This window comes from Oncorhynchus clarkii, chromosome 13, assembly GCF_045791955.1.
Source record: "Oncorhynchus clarkii lewisi isolate Uvic-CL-2024 chromosome 13, UVic_Ocla_1.0, whole genome shotgun sequence".
Classification (NCBI taxonomy): domain Eukaryota; kingdom Metazoa; phylum Chordata; class Actinopteri; order Salmoniformes; family Salmonidae; genus Oncorhynchus; species Oncorhynchus clarkii.
Window position 1 is genome coordinate 44,990,054 of NC_092159.1, and position 24,558 is coordinate 45,014,611.

General features: G+C 47.7%; 1 protein-coding gene across 1 annotated transcript in view; it reads left to right on the plus strand.

The window, feature by feature from the left end:
* Positions 1 to 24,558, plus strand: part of LOC139364858 (glutamate receptor ionotropic, NMDA 2B-like) — a 110,992-nt gene that overhangs the window by 50,363 nt on the left and 36,071 nt on the right. The window lies entirely within an intron of this gene.

Sequence of the window (24,558 nt, forward strand, 5' to 3'; positions counted from 1 at the left end):
AGAAGACGTGCGTGACACCATAAATATTTGATTTGCACTGCATTGTTAATCTAACTGCACTGTCCAATTTGCAGTAGCTATTTCAGTGAAAGAATACCATGCTATTGTTTGAGGAGAGTGCACAATTATGAACTTGAACATGTATTAATAAACCAATTAGGCACATTTGGGCAGTCTTGATACACGGTTTAACAGAAATGCAATGGTCCATTGGATCAGTCTAAAACTTTGCACATACACTGCTGCCATCTAGTGGCCAAAATCTAAATTGGGCCTGGGCTGGCATAATACATTATGGCCTTTCTCTTGCATTTCAATGAAGATGGTACAAAAAAATGTACAAAAGAACGCATGTTTTTTTTCTTTGTATTATCTTTTATCAGATCTAATGTGTTATATTCTCCTACATTAATTTAACATTTCCACAAATGTCAAAGTGTTTCCTTTCAAATGGTATCAAGAATATGCATATCCTTGCATCAGGTCCTTAGCTACAGGCAGTTAGATTTGGGTATGTCATTTTAGGCCAAAATTGAAAAACAGGGGTGGATCCTTATTATTAAAATACCCTGTGCATTGATTCTCCACACACTCACACACTCACACACACACACACACACACTCTCTCTCTCTCTCTCTCTCTCTCTCTCTCTCTCTCTCTCCCTCTCTCTCTCACTCTCTCTCTCTACCTCTCTCTCTCTCTCTCTCTCTCTCTCTCTCTCTCTCTCTCTACCTCTCTCTCTCTCTCTCTCTTTCTCTCTATCTCTCTCCTCATCTCTCTCCCTCCCTCCCTCTCACTCTCTCTCTCTCTACCTCTCTCTCTCTCTCTCTCTCTCTCTCCCTCTCTCTCTCTCTCTCTCTCTCTCTCTCTCTCTCTCTCTCTCTCTCTCTCTCTCTCTCTCTCTCTCTCTCTCTCTCTCTCTCTCTCTCTCTCTCTCACACACACACACACACACACACACACACACACATGCTAACACACACTACGGTCACCACTGCTGATAATATTTATTATGACTATTTATTGAAGCTGCTATACATAGTCACTTCTCACTATACTACTTGTATATAACAGTCATCATAATTTGGCATAACACATGTTATACATCCCACTGTATATTCAGCTGTGTACATATGTCTCATAACTACTTTTCATTGATTTTTTTCCTTGTACTTTTTACTACTACTCTTGTAATTTTGGACTTTATATTGGGCATTTGATTCTAAAATAATATATTGATTTTGTATTGTTGAGGAGAGTTATCAAGTAAGCATTTCACTGTACTGTTTACACCTGTATCCGTGACCAATAAACTTTGATTTGTTTGGAAATAGCCCCCTCCCTCTCCCTCTGTTGTTGTGTAACAGTGAGAGTCTTGTGTAATGCTAACCGCTAGGTCTACCATGAGGAACAAAACAAGCCTTTTTTTTAATTTAGCCTGTCAAGGTGTGACCAAGGTGACCAATTAGTTGCTGTTTCTGCCTGGCTGCATTAGGGGTATTTTTATTTCCAGTGTTTACGTTATGGTGCTTACTGTGTGTCTTTGTGTGTGTTTATGTTTGTGTGTGTGTGTTTATGTTTGTGTGTGTGTGAGCATGTGTGTGTATGTTTGTTTATGTTTGTATGTGTGCATGCATGTGTTTGTGTGTCTTTGTGTGTGTGTGTGTGTGTGTGTGTATGTGTGTGTGTGTGTGTGTGTGTGTGTGTGTGTGTGTGTGTGTGTGGGGGTGGGGTGGGGTGGGGGGAATGGGCTAAATGATGGAGCTGAAATGTGTCCAGGCCTAATTGTTGTGGGGGGATGAGTGCAGCAAGCTAGTTGAAGCATTTAATCACAGTACAACAGTGAATTCACTGACACCAATTATGCCCATGCCTTGTTTATGGAAGCCAATGTCCTTCTTCCTGTGAGGGAAGGGATGGACATAAGGAGTGGCACTTGCCTCCCTAGGGCACTATATCCGTTGTCATTTTAGGGCAATGATGTGAGCACGAGAGCAGGAACACCATGTTTCCCCCGTGAGGAACACTCCCCTTCCTCTTTTCTAAACCGGGGGCTTTCATTTAAATCCTGTTGAGTTGGTCTTTCTGCACACATTTATATTCTCAATTATGGCTTACAATAGCACCTTTTGTTGTACTAATCAGCGAGGTCCTGTATTCTATCATAGTAATGTGCTGTTCTGCACCACAGAGCCATGTCTCCCTAAAACACTGCCGCAATTAGAAGCATTTGTAAACGATAAGGGAATTAAAATAAAGCGCCTCTCTGTCCGGCTGGCTCTCTGTCCGGCTGGCTCCGGCTGGCTCTCTGTCCGGCTGTCTCTCTGTCCGGCTGGCTCTCTGTCCGGCTGGCTCTCTGTCCGGCTGTCTCTCTGTCCGGCTGGCTCCGGCTGGCTCTCTGTCCGGCTGGCTCTCTGTCCGGCTGGCTCTCTGTCCGGCTGGCTCTCTGTCCGGCTGGCTCTCTGTCCGGGCTGGCTCTCTGTCCGGCTGGCTCTCTGTCCGGCTGGCTCTCTGTTGGTGGCATGGCTCTGAGTGATTAGGTGCTGTTGCTGTGGTTCTGGTTCATGACGTGGTGCGGAGGGAAGGAACACACTGGAACACTCCATCTAGCCCATCCTTTGGGCTCGTTTTTGTCTGCTCTCCTTCTTTTTGGCATTGCTTCTCAACCTCTTCCTCCCTGTCTCCTAGTACCCCCTTTTTGTCCTGGTTTAGAAATGTGACAGTTCAGTGTGTGTGCTCCTCTTTTGAGCGAGAGACATAGTGAGGGGGAGAGAGAGAGTGAGGGGGAGAGAGAGACACAGAGAGAGGGGGAGAGAGAGACAGAGTGAGGGGGAGAGAGAGACACAGAGAGAGGGGGAGAGAGAGTGAGGGGGAGAGAGAGATACAGAGAGGGGGGAGAGAGAGAGTGAGGGGGAGAGAGAGATACAGAGAGGGGGGGAGAGAGAGTGAGGGGGAGAGAGAGACAGAGAGAGGGGGAGAGAGAGAGAGTGAGGGGGAGAGAAGACAGAGGGAGGGGGAGAGAGAGTGAGGGGGAGAGAGAGAGACAGAGAGACACAAAGAGAGTGAGGGGGAGAGAGAGAGTCAGGAGGAGAGAGAGAGAGTCAGGAGGAGAGAGAGAGAGGAGGAGAGAGAGAGTCAGGAGGGGAGAGAGAGAGTCAGGAGGAGAGAGAGAGTCAGGAGGAGAGAGAGAGTCAGGAGGAGAGAGAGGGTCAGGAGGAGAGAGAGAGTCAGGAGGTGAGAGAGTGTCAGGAGGAGAGAGAGAGTCAGGAGGACAGAGAGAGTCAGGAGGAGAGAGAGAGTCAGGAGAAGAGAGAGAGTCAGGAGGAGAGAGAGAGTCAGGAAGAGAGAGAGAGAGTCAGGAGGAGAGAGAGAGTCAGGAGGAGAGAGAGAGTCAGGAGGAGAGAGAGAGAGGAGGAGAGAGAGAGTCAGGAGGAGAGAGAGAGTCAGGAGGAGAGAGAGAGTCAGGAGGAGAGAGAGAGTCAGGAGGAGAGAGAGAGAGTCAGGAGGAGAGAGAGAGTCAGGAGGAGAGAGAGAGAGTCAGGAGGAGAGAGAGAGAGTCAGGAGGAGAGAGTCAGGAGGAGAGAGAGAGTCAGGAGGAGAGAGAGAGAGTGAGGAGGAGAGAGAGAGAGTCAGGAGGAGAGAGTCAGGAGGAGAGAGAGAGTTAGGAGGAGAGAGAGAGAGTCAAGAGGAGAGAGAGAGAGTCAGGAGGAGAGAGAGAGTCAGGAGGAGAGAGAGAGAGTCAGGAGAGAGAGAGAGTCAGGAGGAGAGAGAGAGTCAGGAGGAGAGAGAGAGAGTCAGGAGGAGAGAGAGAGTCAGGAGGAGAGAGAGAGAGTCAGGAGGAGAGAGAGAGAGTCAGGAGGAGAGAGAGAGAGTCAGGAGGAGAAAGAGAGAGTCAGGAGAGAGAGAGAGTCAGGAGGAGAGAGAGAGAGAGAGAGAGAGAGTCAGGAGGAGCGAGAGAGTCAGGAGGAGAGAGAGAGAGTCAGGAGGAGAGAGAGAGAGTCAGGAGAGAGAGAGAGTCAGGAGAGAGAGAGAGAGTCAGGAGGAGAGAGAGAGAGAGAGTCAGGAGGAGAGAGAGAGAGTCAGGAGGAGAAAGAGAGAGTCAGGAGGAGAGAGAGAAAGTCAGGAGAGAGAGAGAGTCAGGAGAGAGAGAGAGTCAGGAGGAGAGAGAGAGAGTCAGGAGGAGAGAGAGAGAGTCAGGAGGAGAGAGAGAGTCAGGAGGAGAGAGAGAGTCAGGAGGAGATAGAGAGTCAGGAGGGGAGAGAGAGAGTCAGGAGAGAGAGAGGAGGAGATAGAGAGTCAGGAGGAGAGAGAGAGTCAGGAGGAGAGAGAGAGAGTCAGGAGAGAGAGAGAGTCAGGAGGAGAGAGAGAGTCAGGAGGAGAGAGAGAGAGTCAGGAGGAGATAGAGAGTCAGGAGGAGAGAGAGAGTCAGGAGGAGAGAGAGTCAGGAGGAGAGAGAGAGAGTCAGGAGGAGAGAGAGAGAGTCAGGAGGAGAGAGAGAGTCAGGAGGAGATAGAGAGTAAGGAGGAGAGAGAGAGTCAGGAGGAGAGAGAGAGAGTCAGGAGGAGAGAGAGAGCCCTAAATATACGTGTCCTATTTCCCCCAGTCTGACTCTCTCTGCCCATTTAGAATGTGGACCATTTTAAAACTCAACTGCAACTTTTCGTCTGTCTGTCTCTCTCTCCCCCTCTCTCTGTCTCTCTCTCTCCCATCTCTCTCTCTCCCATCTCTCTCTCCCCCTCTTTCTGTCTCTCTCTCTGTGTCTCTCTATCATTCTCTCTCTGTCTCTCTCTGTCTCTCTCTCCCCATCTCCCCCCTCTCTCTCTCTCCCTGTGTATCTCTCTCTCTGTGTCTCTCTCTCCCCATCTCTCTCTCTCCCCCCCCCCCCCCTCTCTCTCTCTCTCTCTCTCTGTCTCTCTATCTCTCTGTATGTCTCTCTCTCCCCCTCTCTCTGTCTCTCTCTCCCCATCTCTCTCTCTCTCTCTCTCCCCTTTCTCTCTCTCTCTCTCTCTCTCTGTGTCTCTATCTCACTCTCTCTCTCTCTCACTCTCTTTCTCTCTCTCTCTCTCTCTCTCTCTCTCTCTCTCTCTCTCTCTCTCTCTCTCTCTCTCTCTCTCTCTCTCTCTACCCCTCTCTCTCTCTCTCTCTCTCTCTCTCTCTCTCTCTGTGTCTCTATCTCACTCTCTATCTCTCTCTCTCTCTCTCTCTCTCTCTCTCTCTTTCTCTCTCTCATATCTTCCTATCCTCCTCCTCTTTAATTCCTTTCACTCTCACATCTCCTTTCATTGTCTCCATCCCCCCTCTCTCTATCTCATTATGGGTGGTAATGGCAGTGCCTCAGCCTGGACCCTGGCAGCTCACGGGGGCAGACCGATGTCCTCCAGATGCCCAGGTGTTGGCCTGGCCTCCCCCATCCCCCGCCCTCACACCCCTCCCTCTGGACAGAGCACCCGGCCCCATGCTGGGACCCTTATTACCCTTATCTCCCAAAGCCTCTGCCCTGTCTGAAGTGGCCGGGCAGGCCGGGCAATGGGCACTATCTATTCATAGGCTGTGGAATGACTCAGTGATTCTGAATCACACAGAGCCCCAGTGTTATCACCGGCTTGCTGCCCTTGCCATGAGGAGATCAGGGCCATGTTGCTCCATGTCCACCCTCTGACCAGCCCTGGTCATCCTTTTCTCTCCTCTCTGAGTCTTCTCCCGCACTACTCTCTCTTTTCGTTCCCTCTCTCCGTACTATCAACCCGTCATCCACCCATTCCTTTTCGCAGGGCGTTCATTTTTATCCCTCCTTTATTTGCTTCCTCACCCACCCTCTTTCTCACTTGCCTTGGACTTATCTTTCCCATCTTTCCCCCTTCCTTTGGCTCCTCTTCTCTTCTCCTCTTGTTTGTCCTTGTTCCGTCCTGCCCTTCGGCCTCCTGTGTCGAACAAAGATCACAGGCTCTCTGTCAATGGAGGAAGACGGAGGAAGGGGTGTGAAAGACAGAAGGCATGAGTGAAGACCACAGGATGGGCTCAGTCAATTACCCAGCAGCGCCGTGCCAAGCTGGCCCCTGGAAAAGCTTCACACTGCGAGACACACATGTGCACACACTAAGAAACAAAAGCACACACACACAGTAATGCTCTGAAACACCAACCCATATAACACACGCACGCACGCACACACACACACACATACATACACACACACACACACACACACAAACAAACCACACGGATTCCAGGTGACAATTCAATCTATTCAGGTGTCAGAGGCTATCTCCATCTCAAGTGACCCATGTTAGTGACTAAGAAACAGCCATACACCAGGTGGGACAAAAGTCCTGCCTCCGGCCCACAGCCCACTAGATCGTCGAAACACAGTTAATGCCATAGTTTCGTTATGAGGTTTGTGAAAAACAGTGAAATCACACAGAGACATCTCTCCATTCACTCACCCTTCTTCTCTCCTCTTATCTGAGTTGAGACAAAGTGAGCTCCTTGTGATGAATGTAAATGGTGCCCCTTCCCTGTTCTCCTCAATTAGAGCAAACACTACCTTCCTCACTCCGTCCGTCTACAAATAACCAGAACCCACAACTGTCTCCATACAGAGCACTCTGCCCCGCCCAGCACTCACACACATACACACAAACACCAATATACATACAGACAGATATACAGTACCAGTCAAAAGTCTGGACACACCGACTCATTCAAGGGTTTTTCTTTATTTTCACTATTTTCTACATTGTAGAATAATAGTGAAGACAAACTATGAAATAACACATGGAATCATGTAGTAACCAAAAAAGTGTTAAACAAATCAAAATATATTTTAGATTTGAGATTGTTCAAAGTAGCCACCCTTTGCCTTGATGACAAAGCATCAGCTGTCAGAGCAGCTTACCGATCACTGTACCTGTACACAGCCAATCTGTAAATAGCACACCCAACTACCTCATCCCCATATTATTACTTACCCTCTTGCACCCCAATATCTCTACTTGCACATCATCATCTGCACATCTATTACTCCAGTATTAATGCTACATTATAATTATTTTGCCTCTATGGCCTTTTTATTGCCTACCTCCCTGCTCTTCTACATTTGCACACACTGTGCATTGCTTTTTCACTTGTGTTATTGACTATATGTTTGTTTATGTGTAACTGTGTTGTTTATTTTCACACTGCTTTGCTTTATCTTGGCCAGGTCGCAGTTGTAAATGAGAACTTGTTCTCAACTGGCCTACCAGGTTAAATAAAGGTGAAATAAAAATAAATAAAAATGTCAACTTTGCACACTCTTGGCATTCTCTCAACCAGCTTCATGAGGAATGCTTTTCCAACAGTCTTGAAGGAGTTCCCACATATCCTGAGCACCAGACTTTTGACTGGTACTGTATGTACACACAGACTGTCTCAGACATGTCAAATCAACATATCACAAAGACATAGATACTCAACGATAATAACCCTTATAACCCTTATAGTCAGACATATTGCATATATTCATATTCTGTATATTATGTAGTCCACACACACACACACACACACACACACACACACACACACACACACACGCACACACACACACACACACACACACACACACACACACACACACACACACACACACACACACACACACACACACACACACACCACAGATGCTTTGTATTGGTCTTCGCATGTTGTCTGAGTCGTCTGAGGGAGAGATTTGCATTTGCAATTCTAAAGTCAGTCAAACAGGCTTAGTAGACATTATTGGCATGAGGCACTTAGGCTTTTAAACAATACAGTATGTAAATGTCCCTCAAGACACAGAACGCTGTGTACCAAAACAAGAACGAAAACCAGAAAGACATGACACAACAAAACAGACCCCCCTCCCATGTCCCAATTTCTCTCTCTCTCTGTTCTCATCCCTCTGTCACTTCTTTCGCTGTGCTTTTGTTCAATTGTTTTCCCTACCTCCACCTGTGGATGTGATGATGTCTTGATGACAGACTGCGGTGTTAGTTGAGGATCAGTTTGGCCATTCTAGCATACTGTGGTTGAAGGCAGTCTTTGAACACCTTACTGTCTAACAGTCAAAGACAGTGTAATACAATCACAGTGGCTGTAGAGCCCCGAGCCATGGTACAGGATCAGACCCTGCTGCTCTGTCAGTGGCACTGAGACTTATACAGCTCTGTATACAGAGCAAAGGCCATGAACAAAGACAATTAGGATGCTGCCATTCAGGTTGAAGACGAATCATTTCTCCCGACTGATCCTGCTCACTGGCTAGAACGAGATGCAGCAGATCTCATTGGAATGAGGATGGCACTGGTATTGACCTCAGGTGTGTGTGTGTGTGTGTGTGTGTGTGTGTGTGTGTGTGTGTGTGTGTGTGTGTGTGTGTGTGTGTGTGTGTGTGTTAGACGGTGTGTGTGCGTGTTTGTGTGTGTGTGTTAGGGGGTGGTTGTGTGTCTGTTGTGTGTGTGTGTGTGTGTGTGTGTGTGTGTGTGTGTGTGTGTGTGTGTGTGTGTGTGTGTGTGTGTGTGTGTGTGTGTGTTAGGGGGTGGTTGTGTGTCTGTTGTGTGTGTGGGTAAGAGTGTGTGTGTGTGTGCCTGCAAACTGTATGCGTACAAGTGCATCATTGCGACAAGTGTTTTTTTTTGTTCACACTAATGGCATCTTTAGCAAGACCGTTACGATGGAAACCACGTTACCACGGAAACGCATCCTGTCTCTATGAATTGGAAGTATATCTCTCCCTCACTCATCCTCTCTCTCTTGCCTTCGCTACCCTTCTCTCCCGACCTGATAGTGCAGCTGATGTCAGTTGAGAGGTGTACACATCAGAGAGAGAGAGAGAAAGGGAGAGAGAGATAAAGTGTGTGGGTTAGAGGTGAGGAGTGGGGGCAGAGGTCTTGAGTCATGAGGCAGAGAGCAGCAGCTGTGAGAACTGTTGCTCTGAAAGAGAGAGGAGGGTGAGAGGAGGATGTGTGTAAAGGAATAGACAGAAGGATGAATGGAGAATTGGGGCAAATGGGGCAAACGTTGAACTGAAAGAGTAAGTAGAGGGTAGCTGGAGAAATAATTGCTCACACAATTGGGTGGAATGGAGAGATGAGAAGGGGTGGAAAAAGTATGAAATCAAAAGAGTTCAGATTGAGTCAGTAACGACAGAGTTAGAGGGGAGAGAGAGGGAGAGAACGAGAGAGAGATTGATTATGCTCTTGTAAGTGCTTTTGGCGTTATTGGAACAATGCTGTCCTCCCAATCCAGCCAATTTGAATTAACATTGTGGAGAGAGTGATTGAGAGAGAAATGGAGAACCTGGCAAAGAGATAGCAAGAGAAGGGTGACGGCGGATGCTGAGCGAGGGGGGCTTTGGCAGTCAGACAGAGAGGGAGGGAGTGAGGGTCTGGAAGGAGGACAGAGAGATGGATATAAAGAGAGGGGTTTTAAGTAGGACAGAGAGACATTATTGGGACAGTGACACATTTGGTGTTGTTTTGGCTCTATACTCCAGCACAAATATCATACCCCCAAGACATGCTAACCAATCACCATTAAAATAACAGGGGATGTTAGCATTTTTTCAGGGTGTGATATTTATGCCTCTGTAACTTTCTCACTTATCATTACTAACAATTCATTCCTTAATCATGGTAGAATCCACATTAATGTAGAACTGTTTCAGAAACATATTATATTTTTATTTACAATAAAAGTGACTCCAAAATTACACACCATTCATTTCAATTCGGCACAAAATAATCTTAACAACAAATGTATAGAGTCACAAGCTTGATGTAGTCATGGGACCAAATACTTCACTTTTGACTGCTGTAATACACATATAAGTGAAAGGCCCCAGTACTTTTGGAGCTCACTGTAGATGGTTAGAGGCAAAGAGAACAAGATAATGGTAGGGCGTGGAAGAGGTCCCTAATGCCTCGATCACACCGACAACCTCATTGCATTTTGGTACACCAGAATTTCATTCATTTCCAATGGAATGCTGAGTTTGGAGTTGCAAGTGCGTTCGGTGTGGTGCATAGGTGGGATTTATCGAACGTGTGTGTCAAACTGTGTGCGTAAGCGGCTTGAATGGTAGCAGAAGGTGAAGGTTGAACGTTTGTTGCACACACATCCAGATGATGCTGCGTACTATTTTGTGCAGTGATGCTGTAGGTGTGGTCGAAGACCAAGAGAGACGGAGGGACACTGAGAGAACATGTGAGAATTTGAAACAAGGATGGGTCGATTGAAAGAGATTGAGAAAAAGGTGTGGGGGTCTGGTGGAGGAACCAGAAGAAGAGAGTGAGGGATGGATGGAGACACAGAGAGAGAGAGAAGAGGGTGAGAGCGTGAGGAGCTGGAAGGGGAGCAGATGGGAGCTAGAGATATGGGAGACCGAGGATGGATCTGAAGGGACAGAGAGCAAGATGGGTGGAGAGATAGATGGAAGACAAATGTACTGTACACTCACAAGGTTATGAGCATTTGTCTCATTTGATTCCTTTTGCAAACTCAACTTCCTCCCCCCCTCCTGCCCTTGCTTCTCTCCCTGCCTTCTCTCCCTCTCTCCCTCCCTCTCCCTGCCTTCTCTCCCTCTCTCCCTCCCTCTCCCTGACTGCTGGCTGATTCAGGAGGTGTGACCCTGGACATATTGACTGAATCAGCCAGACAAATAAAACAAACATTAAGTGTTTTTTTAATACTTTATGGGAATACATTACTCTCAGGATAATACGCTGAACTAATTGAAATGAAAAGCCATAGATGGACGGCTGGCCTCTTTTGCTGAATTAGATTTGGTCATTTGATGGGGAATTTAATATTTGTGCTGTGAATGATTCATTCCTTTGTATTTAACTGCAGGTTAAATGTGTGTGTGTGTGTGTGTGTGTGTGTGTGTGTGTGTGTGTGTGTGTGTGTGTGTGTGTGTGTGTGTGTGTGTGTGTGTGTGTGTGTGTGTGTGTGTGTGTGTGTGTGTGTGTGTGTGTGTGTGTGTGTGTGTGTGTGTGTGTGTGTGTGTGTGTGTGTGTGTGTGTGAGTGAGTGTGTTAGTAACTGTGTATATTTGACTTTTGGCTTTACACACACAAATTAGCAAAGAGTTGATGAGGGAGAGTGGAGAACACACACAGGGGACTGACTATAAGCATAACATCACTGTAGCCATGGTCTCAGTGTGCGTGAGGCCAGGGGGTGTTGAGTCAGACGGCTGGTAGAATAATGAGGGATAAGAGGTGTCTCCGTACCTTAAAGGGCTTTGGCCCCATCTGATGACCCGCCGCCCAACTAATATCAGTCCATTTGATATCTCACTGTGTAAATGGCCAGTGGCATGGTTCAGTAGGAGTGTTCAGTTAGCAGCAGTAGCAGTGGAGCGCAGGTTGGTGGGAGACAGTGTTGTCTTGTGGATGTGCTGAGATTAGTATGTATAAAGTAGAGCTACTGGAAGTATCTGACTCAGACACAGCTATTTATTTGGGGGTTGTGGCTTCCATGCATCTTCGCTGGCAAAAGTGTCTGTATTTCAATTACAGATGGTGTCTGGATAGTTTCTCACAATATGAGAATAACAAGCTGAGATTCCTCTCCAGTGTTTTATCTCAGTGTATTATTCAGGTCTGTGTTGTATCCATGAAGGACATTTTCTTTCAAGTAGTACATCAAGATGCTGTGCATGAAATGGATAGCATAGTCATAGGGTGGTGTGTGTGTGTGTGCGTGTCCGTAGGGTGTGTGTGCGTGTGTGTAGGGTGTGTGTGTGTGCGTGTCTGTAGGGTGTGTGTATGTGTGTGTCTGTAGGGTGTATGTACATGTGCGTGTCTGTAGGGTGTGTGTATGTGTGTGTCTGTAGGGTGTGTGTGTATGTGCGTGTGTGTAGGGTGTGTGTATGTGCGTGTCTGTAGGGTGTGTGTATGTGCATGTCTGTAGGGTGTGTGCATGTACATGTGTGTAGGGTGTGAGTGTATGTGCATGTCTGTAGGGTGTGTGTATGTGCGTGTCTGTAGGGTGTGTGTATGTGCGTGTGTGTAGGGTGTGTGTATGTGCGTGTGTGTATGTGCGTGTGTGTGTGTGTGTGTATGTGCGTGTCTGTAGGGTGTATGTATGTGCGTGTGTGTAGGGTGTGTGTATGTGCATGTGTGTATGTGCGTGTGTGTGGGGTGTGTGTATGTGCGTGTGTGTGTGTGTGTGTGTGTGCGTGTCTGTAGGGTGTGTGTATGTGCGTGTGTGTAGGGTGTGTGTATGTGCGTGTGTGTATGTGCGTGTGTGTGTGTGTGTGTGTATGTGCGTGTCTGTAGGGTGTGTGTATGTGCGTGTGTGTAGGGTGTGTGTATGTGCGTGTCTGTAGGGTGTGTATGTGCGTGTGTGTAGAGTGTGTGTATGTGCGTGTCTGTAGGGTGTGTGTATGTGCGTGTCTGTAGGTATGTGTATGTGCATGTCTGTAGGGTGTGTGTGTGTTCGTCTGTAGGGTGTGTGTGTGCGTGTCTGTAGGGTGTGTGTATGTGCGTGTGTGTAGGGTGTGTGTATGTGCGTGTCTGTAGGGTGTGTGTATGTGCGTGTGTGTAGGGTGTGTGTATGTGCGTGTGTGTAGGGTGTGTGTATGTGCGTGTGTGTAGGGTGTGTGTGTGTGCGTGTGTGTAGGGTGTGTGTGTGTGCGTGTCTGTAGGGTGTGTGTATGTGCGTGTCTGTAGGGTGTGTGTATGTGCGTGTGTGTAGGGTGTGTGTATGTGCGTGTGTGTAGGGTGTGTGTATGTGTGTGTGTGTAGGGTGTGTGTATGTGCGTTTCTGTAGGGTGTGTGTATGTGCGTGTCTGTAGGGTGTGTGTAGGGTGTGTGTATGTGCGTGTGTGTAGGGTGTGTGTATGTGCGTGTGTGTAGGGTGTGTGTATGTGCGTTTCTGTAGGGTGTGTGTATGTGCGTGTCTGTAGGGTGTGTGTATGTGCGTGTCTGTAGGGTGTGTGTATGTGCGTGTCTGTAGGGTGTGTGTATGTGCGTGTCTGTAGGGTGTGTGTATGTGCGTGTCTGTAGGGTGTGTGTATGTGCGTGTGTGTAGGGTGTGTGTATGTGCGTGTCTGTAGGGTGTGTGTATGTGCGTGTGTGTAGGGTGTGTGTACTGTACAGTATGTGCTCATGATGTCAATTTCTTTGGGAAATGTATTTATTGTGTTCAGCGCGGATAGAGAGCGAGCATGTGGAAAATGGGAGCAGAGGTCAGGAAAAGAAAGAGAATGGAGGATAGAGGATACATGTGGAAAAGTGAAGAAACAAAAGCTTTGCTTGAAATAGAGAAGTGTTTTTAATTCATTCTCAAAGAGAGACAGATTAGCCGATTGTAGATATTCAGTTTCCAATGGCTGCTGCATACTAGCATCTTGTGGGAGTTGATACTGTCAATATGTTAATGTGGCTGCCATTGTTGAAGAAACAACTGAATATTTTGCTCTGGCGTCCCTAAATTCACTGTCATGTGAACTTGTCTTCCCGCTCAATGACAGAGAGGGAAAGCGTGTGAGAGAGGTATATAGAAGGTGGCTGCCAGAGGCTTGTCTGTACTGTGAACACAGCTAGTGAGACAGTGTGCAGTCACAGTGTGGGAGAGGAAGTGCAGCCTCACTCCAGCGTCTGTACAGCTCTATGCCCGCCTGCCGCTGTTAGGAGGATGGAGGGATGAGAGCCAGTGGATGGATGCATGCAGGGTGGGTTGTAATAGGGTTTGAACAATATCACATTTTGCTAATAGTGATGATAGAAATATAGTCGTTTAGCAGATGCTTTAATTCAAAAAAGAGAAATTCCATGGTAACGGGCCACATAACGGGCCACATACAGCATGCTGAATATGTGCTAACTTTAAGTCGCTTTGGGAAAATTCCATAGTAACAGAATTACGCTGATGTACAGTTGAAGTTGGAAGTTTACATACACCTTAGCCAAATACATTTAAACTCAGTTTTTCACAATTCCTGACATTTAATCCTAGTAAAAATCTGTCAGTTAAGATCACCACTTTATTTTAAGAATGTGAAATGTCAGAATAATATTAGAGAAAATTATTTATTTCAGATTTAATTTCTTTCATCACATTCCCAGTGGGTCAGAAGTTTACATACACTCAATTAGTATTTGGTAGCATTGCCTTTAAATTGTTTAACTTGGGTCAAATGTTTCGGGTAGCCTTCCACAAGCTTCCCACAATAAGTTGGGTGATTTTTGGCCCATTCCTCCTGACAGAGCTGGTGTAACTGAGTCAGGTTTGTAGGCCTCCTTGCTCGCACACGCTTTTTCAGTTCTGCCCACACATTTTCTATAGGATTGAGGTCAGGGCTTTGTGATGGCCACTCCAGCACCTTGACTTTGTTGTCCTTAAGCCATTTTGCCACAACTTTTGAAGTATTCTTGAGGTCATTGTCCATTTGGAAGACACATTTGCGACCAAGCTTTGACTTCCTGACTGATGTCTTGAGATGTTGCTTCAATATATCCATATCATTTTCCTTCCTCCATGAGGCTATCTATTTTGTGAAGGGCACCAGTCCCTCCTGCAGCAAAGCACCCCCACAACATGATGCTGCCACCCCCGTGCTTCACGGTTGGAATGGTGTTCTTCGGCTTGCAAGCCCCTTTTTCCTCCAAACATAACAATGGTCATTATGGCCAAACAGTTCTATTTTTGTTTCATCAGAACAGAGGACATTTCTCCAAAAAGTACGATCTTTGTCGCCATGTGCAGTTTATGGCGGTTTTGGAGCAGTGGCTTCTTCCTTGCTGTGCGGCCTTTCGGGTCATGTTGAAATAGGACCCGTTTTACTGTGGATATAGATAATTTTGTACCTGTTTCCTCCAGCATCTTCACAAGGTCCTTTGCTGTTGTTCTGGGATTGATTTGCACTTTTTGCACCAAAGTATGTTCATCTCTAGGAGACAGAGTCTCCTTCCTGAGCGGTATGACGGCTGCGTGTTCCCATGGTGTTTATACTTGCATACTACAGATGAACGTGGTACCTTTAGGCGTTTGGAAATTCCTCCCAAAGATGAACCAGAGTTGTGGAGGTCTTGGCTGATTTCTTTTGATTTTCCCATGATGTCAAGCAAAGAGGCACTGAGTTTGAAAGTAGGCCTTGAAATACATCCACAGGTACACCTCCAATTGACTCAAATGATGTCAATTAGCCTATCAGAAGCTTCTAAAGACATGACATAATTGTCTGGAATTTTCCATGCTGTTTGAAGGCACAGTCAACTTAGTGTGTGTTAACTTCTGACCCACTGGAATTGTGATACAGTGAATTATAAGTGGAATAATCTGTCTGTAAACAATTATTGGAAAAATGACTTGTCTCATGCACAAAGTAAATGTCCTAACTGACTTGCCAAAACTATTGTTAACAAGAAATGTGTGGAGTGGTTGAAAAACAAGTTTTAATGACTCCAACCTAAGTGCATGCAAACTTCTGACTTCAACTTTATATCAAACAAAAACCATCGATGTTAAAGTTTAACAAACCATAGAACTCTATGGACAAGTAATACTTTTAACAATTTCCACTGAAAATGTAACAAAGACACATTTACAGGAATAACTGTGCAAATACAAAGTTTGGTAACAGAATAAAACGGAGGGAGATTCTGTTACCAAACTTTGTATTTGCACAGTTTTCCCAGTAAATGTTTTGTATTTATTTACTGTGTAAATTGTTCAAAGAAGAACATTGTTGTATAGTTTGTTAAACTTTGAAATCAATGTTTTCTGTTTGGCATACATTTTTTAGAAATCGGAGTGTAATTCTGTTGCCATGGAAAGCGATTTGAAGTGAACACATATTCAGTATGCTGTATGTGGCCCATTGCAGGAAATGAACCTACCAGTCTGCTGTTGAAAGCACCCTGATATGATGATAATATAACAAGTATATCTACTGGGGTCAAGTCCTTGTCACTCAACTTTTTATCATAGCTATACAGTTTTGGAAGGATCTCTTCAATGTTTTACATCATTTCCTTTCATTCTACATTGTCCCACTTCATGCCAGCTATAACAAAGTAACCCTCTTTTTCACTCCCTACCCTTTCTCGTGCTATCTCTTCCTCTCGCCCCTCTCCCACTCTCCCTCTTTTCTTCTTTCAAATTCAGTTCAAAGGTGAACTTTATTGGCTTATTGGCATGACTGCTGTGTTGCCAAAGCAGTTGAACACTGGATCAGCAGCACATCACTGTAGAGCAGTCTCCTTTAACCCTCCCTCCCTCCCTCCCTCCCTCCCTCCCTCCCTCCCTCCCTCCCTCCCTCCCTCCCTCCCTCTCACATTCAGGTTCAAAAGAGTCTTTATTGGCATGACATGGTTCTACATGTACTGCTCCAGTGTTAACACACAGCTAGTGCAGTAACGACAACCTCTTCCTCTCTGTCTCTCACTATGTTCTGTCTGTTCTCTCGCTCTCAATAATACTTCTCTATATTGTTTTTACTGTTGGTGGGTTCCACGGGCTCCTGAGTGGCGCAGCAGTCTAAGACATTGCATCTCAGTGCAAGAGCTGTCACTGCAGTCCCTGGTTTGAATCCAGGCTGCAACACATCCGGCCGTGATTGGGAGTCCCATAGGGGGGCGCACAATAGGCCCAGCGTCGTCTGGATTTGGCCGGGGTAGGCCGTCATTGTTAATAAGAATTCTTAACTGACTTACCTAGTTAAATAAAAAAAAATCTGTCTCCCGACTAAGGGAGACAGAAAAAGGGAAGGATGAGAGGTGGAAAGAGATGCATGTCCTGTTGTCCCACTTCACAGACGGAGTCAGACCAAGTCAGAGAGTTAACAAGGGACTGATACTCTTAACAATTCATGAGTCCAATGGCAGGTTGGATGCTCTCCCACCAGAACCTAAAAAGCCACAGCAGACACATGCCTTGTAGGAGTTTTGTCAGCCAGCCACGGCCCAAGGGCACGTTAGTGTGCCAGTGTCACGCCTGGCAGAACGAGGGCACACACACACACACACACACACACACACACACACACACACACACACACACACACAGGACAAGCGACCTGAATATGGCATGGCAAGGGGACTGTTGTGGTATCAGTGATTTAAAAAGGAGGAGGGGTCTTGGGAGGCTCAGTGACAAAGCAGAGTGAGAGGCAGCCAGGGAAGGAGGAGGGACTGTGAAGATTGGCTTATTGTCTTACCCTGTCTTGTAACATGTTCCGCTTTGGAAATACTCCTGTCATGCCAATAAAGCAGATTTGAATTTTAATCGTGCTAATTGGTGGGAGCACGGGTAAGGAGGAGCTGTGAGGGAGGGAGAAAAAGGAGAAAGCGGGTGATCTTTTCACACTGACAGTGACGGAGAGCGTGTTGCCTGAAAAAGAACACATAGAAACTCAGACACTCGCTCACACAGAGACCTAGTTGACCTGTCTGAGCTGTCCATGAGGTGGGGATGTGTTCTGGGTAAAGGGTTAGGGGCGGAAACTGACCACTGCCCATGTCCTGCCCTGCTCTGCCGCCTGTGTGTGTGAGAGTGAAAGCATTGAGGCAAACCTGGTGTTACCTCCAGCTCTGTGGGTGCTGGCACGGGGAGTCAGTGTCTGTTAGCGCAGCGACGTCTGAGTGTGAAGTGGCGAGACGCGGCCACAGCATGACCATGGCTCAGGGCCTGGTGTGGCGGAGCAAGAGGACAGGTGTAATTTAGGATGAGGGCAGAGAGAGAGGTAGGGAAAGAGAGAAAGAGAGAAATAGAGAGAGAGAGAGGGGACGTGCAGCAAAGGAATGACATTGGCCGCCTGCAAAGGACTAACCTACTGTAAGACGGGGGTTTTGAGTGCATGTCATGACCACAGGACTAACCTACTGTAACACGGGGGTTTTGAGTGCATGTCATGACCACAGGACTAACCTACTGTAAGACGGGGGTTTGAGTGCATGTCATGACCACAGGACTAACCTACTGTAAGACAGGGTTTTGAGTGCATGTCATGACCACAGGATTAACCTACTGTAAGACGGGGGTTTGAGTGCATGTCATGACCACAGGACTAACCTACTGTAAGACGGGGGTTTGAGTGCATGTCATGACCACAGGACTTATCTACTGTAAGACGGGGGTTTGAGTGCATGTCATGACCACAGGACTAACCTACTGTAAGACGGGGGTTTGAGTGCATGTCATGACCACAGGACTAACCTACTGTAACACGGGAGTTTTGAGTGCATGTCATGACCACAGGACTAACCTACTGTAAGACGGGGGTTTTGAGTGCATGTCATGACCACAGGACTAACCTACTGTAAGACAGGAGGTTTGAGTGCATGTCATGACCACAGGACTAACCTACTGTAAGACGGGGTTTTGAGTGCATGTCATGACCACAGGACTAACCTACTGTAAGACGGGGGTTTGAGTGCATGTCATGACCACAGGACTAACCTACTGTAAGACGGGGGTTTGAGTGCATGTCATGACCACAGGACTTATCTACTGTAAGACGGGGGTTTGAGTGCATGTCATGACCACAGGACTAACCTACTGTAAGACGGGGGGTTTGAGTGCATGTCATGACCACAGGACTAACCTACTGTAAGACGGGGTTTTGAGTGCATGTCATGACCACAGGACTAGCCTACTGTAAGACGGGGGTTTGAGTGCATGTCATGACCACAGGACTAACCTACTGTAAGACGGGGGTTTGAGTGCATGTCATGACCACAGGACTTATCTACTGTAAGACGGGGGTTTGAGTGCATGTCATGACCACAGGACTTATCTACTGTAAGACGGGGGTTTGAGTGCATGTCATGACCACAGGACTAACCTACTGTAAGACGGGGGTTTGAGTGCATGTCATGACCACAGGAGATGTTGTGGGCTGGTCAGTATTTCTGCAGACTTTTTATTAAGACAGAGCTGGTAATGGGTGGAAAGACGTCAGACTGCTGCAGCCCTCAGTGGGTTGCCGTCTAAAGTTAGACAAGAAATGCGCCATAGAGAAACGATCTGTGTGAGTTAAGTGGTTCGGGTTTCAGTCAGCTAACGTCTCATGTCGAAAGGCAAAACAAAGAGCTCTCCGTTTTTTTCTTTGGTCTTCCGTTGGTTCCTCTTCTCTTTTCCCTGGAAGGGCTGCTGTGACGGGTGGTTACATTATAATCACAATCATGTTAGGGGCAAAATTAGCCAAATATTTTAATCAAGACCTGGGATTTATAAATTAGGGTTCAAAAAGTAGTTAGAATAAGGTCAGCGCTAATTAGGTGATGGTCTGACAAATGTGAGAACTAATTAAGTCTGCATGTGTTTGATTAAAGATAAGGAGGTTTTTATGATAAGAAATATGATGATGAAGCATGAGAGCAGGGAGGAACGGGGGAAGAGAGGGGAAGAGAGGCAGGTCTAATTGAGATAGAGATAATACTTGTGTGAGTGAGAGAGCTGGAGAGAGAGGGACAGAATGAGACAAGTGAGTGAACAGGTTCATGACATTTTTTCAAATTCATTTTGATTATGTATTCTGAGTGCATGCATTATTTGTGTTCATATCAGCGTGTTTGATTGGACAATTCTGTTAGCTATTATGTACTTCATGCATTGTGTTTTGTGTGTATCCTGCACTGTAGATTTTAAACAAGCTAGTCTTCTAGCAAGACCCAGCTGTTCTCTCTCCCCCCCTCTCTCTCTCTTTCTCTCTCTCTCTCGCTCTCTCTCTCCTGCTTGCTTTTTCTCTCACCCTCTTGCTCTCCTCTCTTTCTCTCCATCTTGCTCTCCTGCCTCGCTCTTGCATCTCTACCCATCAGGCAGTGCAGAGCAGCAGTCAATAGCAATCCCCCCTCGCTCATGTTCAAAGAACCCCTTATAGGCAGGATAGAAATATGCATTGTCAAAACCTTGGAGCAGACAGCACACTCACACAAGTAGAAAAACAGCAATGGTGGTTATGAAAAAAAATCAAATACACTGGAACATTCTTCAAAACGGCAAAAAATCTATATTGTTGCTGAGGCATGGAGACCAGGTACTCTTACAGGCTTGCAGTAATGCAGAGCACACCCACATACGGAATACAATGTGCATTGAATACTTGTGTGGGTTGGGGTGGCGTGGACTGTATGTATATGCTATACTGTATATGCTGTACTGTAGGTAACTTTGTCCCAGATCTGTTTGTGTGCAGTCAGTGTACATAACATACTGTACTCCTTACGCTGTGCATATAGTGCATGAATGTATCCCTGTGTATTTTTGCCTCTTGCATACAGGTTGTGCCTGTATGCACGTATTCAGAGGCGGGCTGCGAGAAGCTCCATTTCTTTGTAGGCATTGGTGTGTCCCTGCGTGTGTAATTGAAATACCTGAGTTATTGACTCTCTCCCTCCAAGTCAAATGGCTGCTTGGTGAGTGTGTGAGCTTTCTCATTGCTGTGGGGCAGGCAGCCAGGCAGAGAGAGGAACTATCTCCGGCTCTGTCAGGTAGGGCTGGTAATAGCCAGGGACCTCACGATACAATGTTAGGTGCCGAAATGATTTGTATTGCGATTCCCATGATTCTATATGTATTGTGATCCCATACTGCGATTTTATTGCGATTTTATGTTCCAAACATATTGCTCACTATATGTCTGCTACAGAGAGAGAGAGAGATCATGAGAAAATTAGTTGTGATCAGTCATGGAAATAAAAGTGCTGAAGACATGGTGGCTCACTTTTTAAAAGGAAGATGGAGAACAAGCTACAGGATGAAAAATACCAGAGTTTTGGCGCAGGTACAGCCGACTAGCGCTAGCTAACGCTACCTAGAAAAAAATATATATATTTCCTATTTTTACAAATTGATACTTGGAGTCAAAGTATCAATGTAATATTGTCAAGAAATAATATAGCGATATGTAACTGAATCGGTTATTCCCCCTCATCACTACTGTCAGGGCTTCTGTGTGCTGCTGAGAGGAGGACATACATGTGCATCCTGTCTGTCTCTGACAGCACCAATCGGCTGTGGGTTAGCAGCTGTGGCTGGCGCTGCCCTGACTCCCTGGCCCACTGCTGTTCACTCACTCTGCAGTCTGTACCAGGTCACAGCCCACCAGCCACCCGCTCCCCTCATTGTTACCCCCTCCCTCCATACTCAACGGCTCCCCTCATTGTTACCATAGACCCCCCTCCCTCCCCCTCCCTCCACACTCACCCGGTCCCCTCATTGTTACCATAGACCCCCCTCCCTCCCCCTCCCTCCATACTCACCCACTCCCTTCATTGTTACCATAGACCCCCCTCCCTCCACACTCACCCGCTCCCCTCATTGTTACCATAGACCCCCCTCCCTCCCCCTCCCTCCATACTCACCCGCTCCCCTCATTGTTACCATAGACCCCCCTCCCTCCATACTCACCTGCTGCCCTCATTGTTACCATAGACCCCCCTCCCTCCCCCTCCCTCCATACTCAACCGCTCCCCTCATTGTTACCATAGACCCCCCTCCCTCCCCCTCCCTCCATACTCAACCGCTCCCCTCATTGTTACCATAGACCCCTCTCCCTCCCCCTCCCAAAAATACTCACCCACTCCCTTCATTGTTACCATAGACCCCCCTCCCTCCATACTCACCTGCTGCCCTCATTGTTACCATAGACCCCCCTCCCTCCCCCTCCCTCCACACTCACCCGCTCCCCTCATTGTTACCATAGACCTCCATCCCCCTCCCTCCATACTCACCCACTCCCTTCATTGTTACCATAGACCCCCCTCCCTCCACACTCACCCGCTCCCCTCATTGTTACCATAGACCCCCCTCCCTCCCCCTCCCTCCACACTCACCCGCTCCCCTCATTGTTACCATAGACCCCCCTCCCTCCCCCTCCCTCCATACTCAACCGCTCCCCTCATTGTTACCATAGACCCCCCCCCTCTCCCTCCCTCCACACTCACCTGCTCCCCTCATTGTTACCATAGACCCCCCTCCCTCCCCCTCCCTCCATACTCAACCGCTCCCCTCATTGTTACCATAGACCCCCCTCCCTCCCCCTCCCTCCACACTCACCCGCTCCCCTCATTGTTACCATAGACCCCCCTCCCTCCCCCTCCCTCCACACTCACCTGCTCCCCTCATTGTTACCATAGACCCCCCTCCCTCCATACTCACTTGCTGCCCTCATTGTTACCATAGACCCCCCTCCCTCCCCCTCCCTCCATACTCAACCGCTCCCCTCATTGTTACCATAGACCCCCCTCCCTCCCCCTCCCTCCATACTCAACCGCTCCCCTCATTGTTACCATAGACCCCCCTCCCTCCCCCTCCCAAAAATACTCACCCACTCCCTTCATTGTTACCATAGACCCCCCTCCATCCCCCTCCCTCCACACTCACCCGCTCCCCTCATTGTTACCATAGACCCCTCCCTCCCCCTCCCTCCATACTCAACCGCTCCCCTCATTGTTACCATAGACCCCCCTCCCTCCCCCTCCCTCCACACTCACCTGCTCCCCTCATTGTTACCATAGACCCCCCTCCCTCCCCCTCCCTCCACACTCACCTGCTCCCCTCATTGTTACCATAGACCCCCCTCCCTCCCCCTCCCTCCATACTCAACCGCTCCCCTCATTGTTACCATAGACCCCCCTCCATCCCCCTACCAAAAATACTCACCCACTCCCTTCATTGTTACCATAGACCCCCCTCCCTCCATACTCACCTGCTTCCCTCATTGTTACCATAGACCCCCCTCCCTCCCCCTCCCTCCATACTCACCCGCTCCCCTCATTGTTACCATAGACCCTCCCTCCCTCCCTCCCTCCCTCCCTCCCTCCATACTCACCCACTCCCTTCATTGTTACCATAGACCCCCCTCCCTCCATACTCACCTGCTGCCCTCATTGTTACCATAGACCCCCTTCCCTCCCCCTCCCTCCATACTCACCCGCTCCCCTCATTGTTACCATAGACCCCCCTCCCTCCCTCCCTCCCTCCCTCCCTCCCTCCCTCCCTCCATACTCACCCGCTCCCCTCATTGTTACCATAGACCCCCCCCCCCCTCCCTCCCTCCATACTCACCCGCTCCCCTCATTGTTACCATAGACCCCCCTCCCTCCATACTCACCTGCTGCCCTCATTGTTACCATAGACCCCCTTCCCTCCCCCTCCCTCCATACTCACCCGCTCCCCTCATTGTTACCATAGACCCCCCTCCCTCCCCCTCCCTCCATACTCACCCGCTCCCCTCATTGTTACCATAGACCCCCCCTCCCTCCCTCCCTCCCTCCCTCCCTCCCTCCCTCCCTCCCTCCCTACTCACCTTCTCTCAGGATTCCATTGCTCTCTCTGACTAATTTCTCTCCCTCCCTCTTTTCTGTCAATTCCTCTCTCTTTTACCCTCTTCGTTCCTCACCCAGCCTACTCTCTCTGTCTCTGTCTGTCTCTCCCTTTATCCCTCAGTGTTGTTCCCTCTCTCCCCCTATTATTTAGCCTCTGTCTTACGGTCCAGTACAGTAGACTGCAGTGGCTGCTTGGGACAGACAGGGACACACTCCCTCCTCAGGCATTTTAATGTGTGCTAATCGATACCCCAGCGCTCAGGGAGGTGATAATTCGGACTGACCTTAATTATTGTTGCTGTAAATGAAGCCAGTCTTTATCTGGGTCTTTTTTCTCTCTCTTTCTTTTCTGCTCCTCTTTTTTTTTTTGCTAATGAAAATTCTGCAGACCTCTGGCTCTCTGAATGACTGCATGGGCCAGTACTTTAACACTGCTCTTAGAAAGAGAGGAGGGGAGCTGCAGGGGACCGTGTGGAGGAGGGGGGCTGGAAATTCAATTATAACTGTGTCCCGGCAGTAATTTCACTGGAATAAATGGGACAGGGAGCGGGAGAGGAGATAGAGAGAGATCACATGAGAGAGGGACAGGAGACAGAAAGTGGAAAAAGGGGATGAGGTGGGATGAAGGTAGTGTGTAGAGGGACACATGGAGGAGGGCTAGAGGGTCAATCATGGCTTAGTGGAGAGGAGGGGACAGTGGATACTTACACTGACTTAGACGTGTAGAATATACTATTGTGGAATATACTATTGTGGAATATACTGTTGTGGAATATAGTGCTTATTCACAGTTATTATGTATGATATATCATATATAAGTGGCAAACACACACAGCATACTTATTCACCCCTTTCTGCTGTGCCTTTTCAGTGGTTTAGTCTGATCTCATTCATGTGGAAACAAGGTAACGGATCAACCCATATGCGTCCCCTGGGTTGTAGAGGTTAGGCTTTGATGTTGAGTGAAGCACGGATTCCTAAGCCAAAGAGATTTCAATACCCTGCCATGCTGACAGACACGCCATGGTTTTACACACTGACGCACACACTGACACACACAGAAACATGGCCGCACACACACACACACACACACACACACACACACACACACACACACACACACACACACACACACACACACACACACACACACACACACACACATACAGTATTGGGGGAAAAAAACTGCAGAGTGTTGTCTAGACGCCTCCTCTCCAGTTCAATATTCAATGTGGACATGTAACATAGCATCACTGACCTCCAC